Below are 7,640 nucleotides of genomic sequence, written 5' to 3'. Positions count from 1 at the left end.
CATGGTGATGGTGATTTGGGAAGACAAACAAAGACAAACAGACAAACACTATCACTCCAAATGTCCCCCTTTTCCTACTTCTTCCTCCCCATACTTCATATAAAGAGCATGATGTCACATGGTCTGGAATATCCCACTGGTCAGTATGGGTCACTTGTCCTGCCTGTGTCTCCTCCCAGCCTCCCATGCATCTCCAACTTTCCTGCCAGAGTGGAGTATGAAAAGCAGAAGAGGCCTTGGCTCTGTGTAAGCCCTGCTCAGCAATAACAAAAACATCTCTATATTATCAACCCTGTGTTCAGCACAAATCCAAAACACAGCCCCATACCAGCCCCTGTGAAGAAAGTTAACTCTACCCTAGCCAAAACCAGCACATCTATCAAGATTAAAAACATTATTTCATTAAAATGCAATTTGAAGTTCACAAAATTTTTTAGGCTATAAATTTTTAACTTACCTAAAATCCTTCCCTTGGGCCATTCTCAAAGTCTTTAGGATGTGCTATGATTTTTTATGTTTAGGGCCTAAGCCACTTGAAATGATTCATAAAAGAACACAGTCTAATAGGGAAAGTTACCTAAATAATTCAATATTGTTACACCCTTTGATAGGTACATGAGGAACAGAAAAGGCCTTTGGAGGTTTTGTTTCATTTTCACTTTAGGCAAGAGAACATTTCTTTTTTGAAGGAGAGAAATACTTTGCCTTACACTACCTCACGTCTGGCACCACAAAGAGTTTTATACACACCATGCCTGACTCATTCCATGTGAGCAAGAAAGGCTTCTGTGGGAGATAGGCAGGCTAAATTCCAAATGCAGTTGTACTGACATCATAAATAAATAAATAAATAAATAAAAGCTAGGGAAATAATGCAGAAATTCTGTGCATTTTCAGGGTGCTTTAAAAGCTTTACCTGGTTTACCAGATTGAACACATTTCATACTGTTCTCTGGGGTATCAACAAACAGTGTTCTCTTTGCTTCCTTTTGCCCTGCAGCCTCCTTAGATGAGCTTTGGGAAATTGGAAAGACTGCACAGAGAGAGAATTAATTTGCACACAGGATCTGCAGCCTAAATTTGTCATCTTGGCAGCCCTCTCTTTTTGAAGCAAATCATGAATCATCACCAAAGGAAGAGCCACAGAGGAAAAAGTCCATGTTTTACAAAGTGCTGTGGCTAGAGCCAGCCCTCGAGAGCCTTCATGGAGACTGACCAAGCTGCCTCTGGAAGCAGCACAGCCATGAACCTGCTGGGCTGTGAACAGCCAGCTCATACTGTGTGAGCTGAGGGATCTCAGCTGTTCGGTCACCTCTATTGCTGACTACCCTTTCCTCCATTATGCATCCTTTGTATCTTCTCACAGCCTAACTTACTGATACCTGCTACTATGATGTTCCCCCTCGATCTGGTTGAACCCACTATTACGTTACTGTGGCTAGACAACAACTGACTGAACCTTTTTCAAACTGTTGTATGTATAATACCACCTTATGCAAATACTCACAACATTTTCATAGTGTTACTCTTTAGCTGAGCCTGCAATTACACAGTTTAATTAAATTTTGTTTGACATGCATCCCTGTTTTTCCTTAGTCTTTATTTGCAGTCTTTATCTGTGACTCCACCCTCCCTCACAAAATGGTACTGGCAATCTCCACTAGTATATATTGTAGTTGGACTAGGGAGTTGGTGTAGGTCCCTTTCAACTGAACTGTTCTATTCTATTCTCAAAGTTATTTTTCTAAAGAAAAGAGGGGGCCTTAAGAAAATACAAGTGCACTCCATGTTACTTGGACAGAAGTCTATGTTTACACACTCTTAATTACTCAAGTTGTTACTGAACTCTGAGCAGTGTATACTTTAAGGCAATAATCAATTTGGTACCTTTCCTAAGGACAAACATTGTAAAGACAGAGCTAATGTCTTTATCCTGTCTAAACTTTCTGCTTATTGCAGCCTGTTTTATTGAATTTAGGTGAAATTGCCTTTAAAGTGGTATAAGGAGACCAAGGCTATATGGGTAATTAATTTTTTTTCCTTACCATAATATTAATTATTTGTGATGCAATTAATTTTTAAAATTGAGAAATATTTTCATTTTTCTCTGTTGCACATTAAGCTGTCACTTAACAGAAATTAAACATACTTAACAGAGACTAAATATACTTTTCTTACATAAAAAAGCATCCAGATCTATACCACCAGAAATCTATAGACAGCAAGGAAAAACCTGAGTTATTTTGCGTCTGAGCATTTACAAGGATATGATAGTACAGGAGGGATTTTGGTACCTTCACTGACTATGGCAGTGTGTCTCTGGGTTGAGTAACAAAAGGGCCATTTCATCTTCCATGAGGTACATTCCCTGATTCCAGTATCTTTGGTTAGCAACTGGTCCTATCCAGTTTCTGCCTCTAAAGAAAAGACCACATTTGGTATTCAAAGTCCTACTCTGTCTTTGAAGAGAGCTGCTTCCAAGTGAGAAACAGCAGATCTTACATATCTCCTATAGCTCAGTTACACACTCATTTCCAAAGATAAACAAATCTTTGGCTCATCTTCTCTTTTAATAAGGAAAAGGGAAGGAATTTATCAGACTATCTGTTCACTTCCCTATCACCCTTTATTTCTTCACAAAGGTCAACTTTATGAGAGCAACCTTTTTTCATTCTCTAAGAAAGATACATCCAGGGGAATTCCTCAATATTCCCCTCAAACAAAGACCTTGCACGACAGCAGTAAAGTATTTCTTGATTTTGCATACTGATTGAAGATTTGCATCAGTGTGCATAACAGAAGCTGTGGTAGATCTTAAGTGGCATTTCCAACTAGCTGCTATCCTTTGAAATGATGCATAACCTTGTATTATGTCCTGCAGTTTTGAATCCACAGATGCAAGAAAAGTACACCTACACTCTAAACATATAAGCTGCTGTAGCAGTACTAAAATATTCAATATGATTAAATTCTGGTATTAATTGGAAGACCAGTAAAGCATATTTTAATTTATTTTTTCCTTTACACATTAAGTTTCTATAACAAAAATGCTACAACCCAAGAGTTGAGGAACTTATATAATATTATCGATCCTTACAATATTATAAGGTCTTGTCTTCAGAAAGTCAAGGTGGTTAACAACTCATATTTAAAAAGAAAGAAAAAGAATCATGAAGAGAAAAAGAAGTCCACCAAAATGTCATGATTTTAACAGCCATGTTTAGCAGCCTTTTCCAACAAAGCTCTGACTAGCTCAATACATCAGGTAGTAAAGCAAGCGTGAGTGAGCAACAGACACACATCCTCTGAGAATTCCTTCTAAGAAGTATAATGGCTGTTATTTTTACACTTTTAATCCCTAGCCTCTCCTTATTACAGCTAATCATCTCAGCATACGCATTAAAGAGGGCTCTGCAGGTAGCGTAACACAAGAAATCAATTGCCATCCAAAGCACTATGCTTGCTTCTATAGCAGCATCTTTGACCAAACATGGGTTAATATATTGTGAATTTTCAGTTTTCCCCTTTGTTTTAGCATGAGTCAAATGTTTTATTCCCATATTCCACAGCACAGTCATTAACTTCATCTATTTATAATGTCATTTTTAATTTGATATGTGACTGCACAGCAAGGCAGCTTTTAACCAAGTCAGCTGTATACAAAACCTATAATAAATCCTAATTTCAGGGTCTATATTCCCAGAAGACTCTTCCCCCTCTATTAAGGAATAAGTGACTTCTCTAAAACAGGTGCAGGAAAACATTAAAAGTGCATACATATCTGCTCAGACACATGCTGACACACAAAAGAAAGGAATATTGTACAGTGCACCCAGTACAATACAGAAACACAACTTATGATTGTTAAAACTACGTATTTCAACTCTTAATTGCAGTCTAATTCCTTAGGCTGCTATTGATACCCATGCATGGTAATTATTCCCTATTAGAAGCATGAGTTTGCAACACATGCTTTTTCTGGATATTCTACCATCACCCACCTAGGGCAGAATCCTTTAATAGGGTGAGAAAGATGGGAGAAATCCCCAAGAAGATATACTGCAACTTGTCATATCAGTGTTTCAACCATTTGTAAAAGAAGATTAGATTCTGACAAAATATATGTTGTAGAAAAAATTTATACACTGCACACACGTGGCAGGCGTGGGCAGGTTCTGCCCTTGGCCAAACCTTTACGGTCCCACCTTGTGAGCTGCACAAACCAGCACCACTTCCCCTTTTGGTGCAGCAGGCACACATTCTGTGTTTTGAATTTCAGCAGCATGGTAGGAGAGGGTTTTTTGCATGTGTTGGTGCCACTATCAATTTTGTACATGACTGCACAGCAAGACAGATTCTCTTGGGATGTGTAAGAGGCACCTCTGCTCCAGGGCCAAGGTAGCCTTGCCAGAGACCCACAATGCAGAGAGGGAGCCCAGACGTCCCATATACAGACACTTGGCAACCAGCTCTCTGAAATGCATCTCCACTACAGAAAATCAGGCCAGCTCTTTCCAGCACTCTTGAATCTGAAAATGGTGCTTTTGAAAAAATGTAAATGAATGTTAAAACATGAATGTTTTAAATGAAAATCCACTGCAAGTTTCACAATGCCACAATAACTTAAAAGAATAAACCTCATTCCATTTCAATGACTCTGAACCTCCCAGGCTTTCTGAAAGAGACATCTTGAATCCAACTTTTCTAGAAAAATCACTCCTATAAAAGATCACACCCAAATCCTTTAAAGTGCATAATTGTAGTCAGTCTACTTAAGGTTCCCCCCAAAAGAAATTTTCTCTTTCCTGTCTTGGGCAGTATTAACATTCATAATAATCAGTGATGTAAGAAGTTTTAAATATAGCCATATATAGTCCATAATTGTTGTACTGTTGCTATGCACTATTATATAACTGCCTGCAGATGGCTGCATTTCAATGGAAAAAAACCTACACTGTTTAAAAAAAACCCCTCTTCTTTACATGTGTATTTCTGATTTGTAAATAATAATAATGTTAACAATAATAACAATTAAAAAAAAAAATCAATGCACCGCTTTTACATTTACAGCAGCAGATATTCTGGTCCCCTCTGTGTAAACCAGTTTCAAATGTGCTCTAGGATTTTTTTTTCATAAAAGAATATAAAAGCTTAAAGCATTACAATTGTTAAGAGCTGAAACTTTAAAAACTTCCACTTTGAGTTTTAACTGAACAGGACCACCTCTGTTAACAAGAGATTTTTATTATGATTAAAAGGGAAATTTAGAGCAAGGAGTCCGATATTCTTCTGCTAGTCTGCAGGCTTAAAGCTCTTTAAAATAAGAATATCAATATTAAAAATGAATTAAATTTTCAATTATGGCCTGTCCTTGAAATTTGATTTTGCTTTCTACTTAAAATAGTTACTGCAGCATGAGTGCAATAAAGTCAAAGTGCTTCTAATTCTAAATTGCATAGTTGTAAAGTTACCAAAAGGTTTTTAAGGCATTTTTAAAGTGTTACTTCGAAGAGTCAGTTTTATTCCTCCTGAATTGAATGAAGAATTAGCATTGATTTTTAAGGAATTCAGAACAGAGCTGAGTATTTTCTTGTTGATGGCTCACGTATCACTTTTCAGACTCAATATTTCAGTCTGCTTTACCAGTCACTAACAGCACAGTTAGGAAGCTGGTAACACACTAGCCAAACAATCAGTAGTAATAAATCAGCTGATGGCTGGGCAAAATACTTCTGTTCCTTTGCAGACATCTTCTGTGTTTCACAGCTTTGCACTCTGTGTTGTTCAGAAGCTTCCCACATCAGCAGGGACACACAGTTACCAGGATATAATTTTTGGCTGATCCACAGAATTCCTGTGTGAACTTGGGCTTGACCCAGTAATTTTCTTCCTGTAAGATACTCCACTGCTGTAAATAAACAGGCAAACAAAAACCAGCCCAGATTATAAATTTTTACTTTCACTTAATGTGCCAGTCTCTTGGCTATTCCACAACCACTAACAGCATTAGTTCTTTGGGGATGGGACTGTCTTTACAGTACCTCTGTGCAGTGCAGAGAGTGCAGTGGGTCCCTCACCTTCTAGACATTAGTGGGTATCAAACTCCACGCTCTCAAAAGAATGCTTTAGGGTTCATGAAGTGGTGGTTGCTCTCCAGCTGAGGAAAAGAGCAGGTTATAGAGCCATGTCTGACAGGAAGCTAATATTTTTGACTCTGTGCAGGCAAGATAATCACATGACCTTATTTTTAAATTAAATCAAATTTATGTTAATTAAAAAAAGAAAAGCTCAAACACTTCTATTAATGAAAAATACTGAGAAACAAAGTGCTAGCTAAGTTATAAACTCCACTTTCTTCTTTATTTTCAAGTACTTTAAAGCAAAAATTATTTAGTAAGAAAATAATTTGCACATAACAACCCTATGCACCAACCCATTACAAGCAAATCCTAACAGAACATCCTGCCTTTCTTCAGAACACAACATTGCATCCTTGCACAAGACATAACACTAATATAAAGCCATGCATATATTATTTATGAGATCAAATTTCGTCTCTCTCTGACCAGGGCCAGAACTAAGGCTCCAAATTCTTACTCTTATGAAAAACAATTAGATAGCAGCTAAAGCATAGCTGCTCATTATGGTTTCATTAACCCAGTCTTGGAACATAGACACTAATAAATGTGTTGGCATTTCTTTAAAAGCTTAAGTATCAAACATTTATACCTGAAGTTTTCTTAGAAAGTGGAACAAAATAACTATATGAAGTAATTAACACCAATTGGGACATTCAATTCCTATTGATTTTAAAATCAAAAGCAGCATTTTCTCTACAGAGAGGGAGCTTTTGGGGTTATTCTGTCTACAAGAATTCCTTTAGCTCCTGTTTGAAATGCCTCCCTCTGGAAAGAGATTTAAGTGTTGCTTCACATGGCCCAGCAATGCCTATTCCCTTGTAGTCTCAAAAGGTGTTTCTGACTGTTTAATTGCCTTGACTGTTAAAATGTGTGTTCAAATTTGGATTTTAATCATTCTGTGTGGCCATCAATAGTGTTAGTTTTATCCGCAACACTGAAGTGTTCCCTTCTCAAATTTCTGTGCCTGTGATGCTGCCCTGAGCTGCCTCTCTGCTGAACTCCATCAACTTACTTCTTCGAGCACGTTTTGAGGCTGATGCTTGTTTCTTGTGTATCATGGTTCCTGTTTCAAGTCTATTATCTGATAGCCATCTCGTTGTTTTAAACTAAGCACAAACCTAGCACTACAACAGTAGCAACAAAAATAGCAAAAACAAATGGAGTGGTAAACTTGCTTATTTTCTCCTTGATTCTGGGCCAGTTTACGCAAATACTGCATAAGCCATCAACATAACACTGAGCCATGTCAGTTATCATGACCATTCCTACTCCCTGAGGTCTTGGTACTTGGCTCAGAGAAACATATTTCTGCTGCATTCATTGGATCAGTCACTGAATCTGGATCAACAGAAATACAACCACGAACAGCATTTTAGCAAAGGTGCGTTCACAGCCAATGTACATTGGTGCAGAGGAGTCAGTCTGGTTTGAAACCCACAGCAAAGCCTGGGCAGGGAGCTTCAAGCTGATATTCTCTTCCATTCAGACAAAAGAACGAGG

This window comes from Corvus brachyrhynchos, unplaced genomic scaffold (genome assembly GCF_000691975.1).
Source record: "Corvus brachyrhynchos isolate BGI_N302 unplaced genomic scaffold, ASM69197v1 scaffold80, whole genome shotgun sequence".
In the NCBI taxonomy this organism is placed as follows: Eukaryota; Metazoa; Chordata; class Aves; order Passeriformes; family Corvidae; genus Corvus; species Corvus brachyrhynchos.
This window is presented reverse-complemented; position numbering follows the sequence as displayed.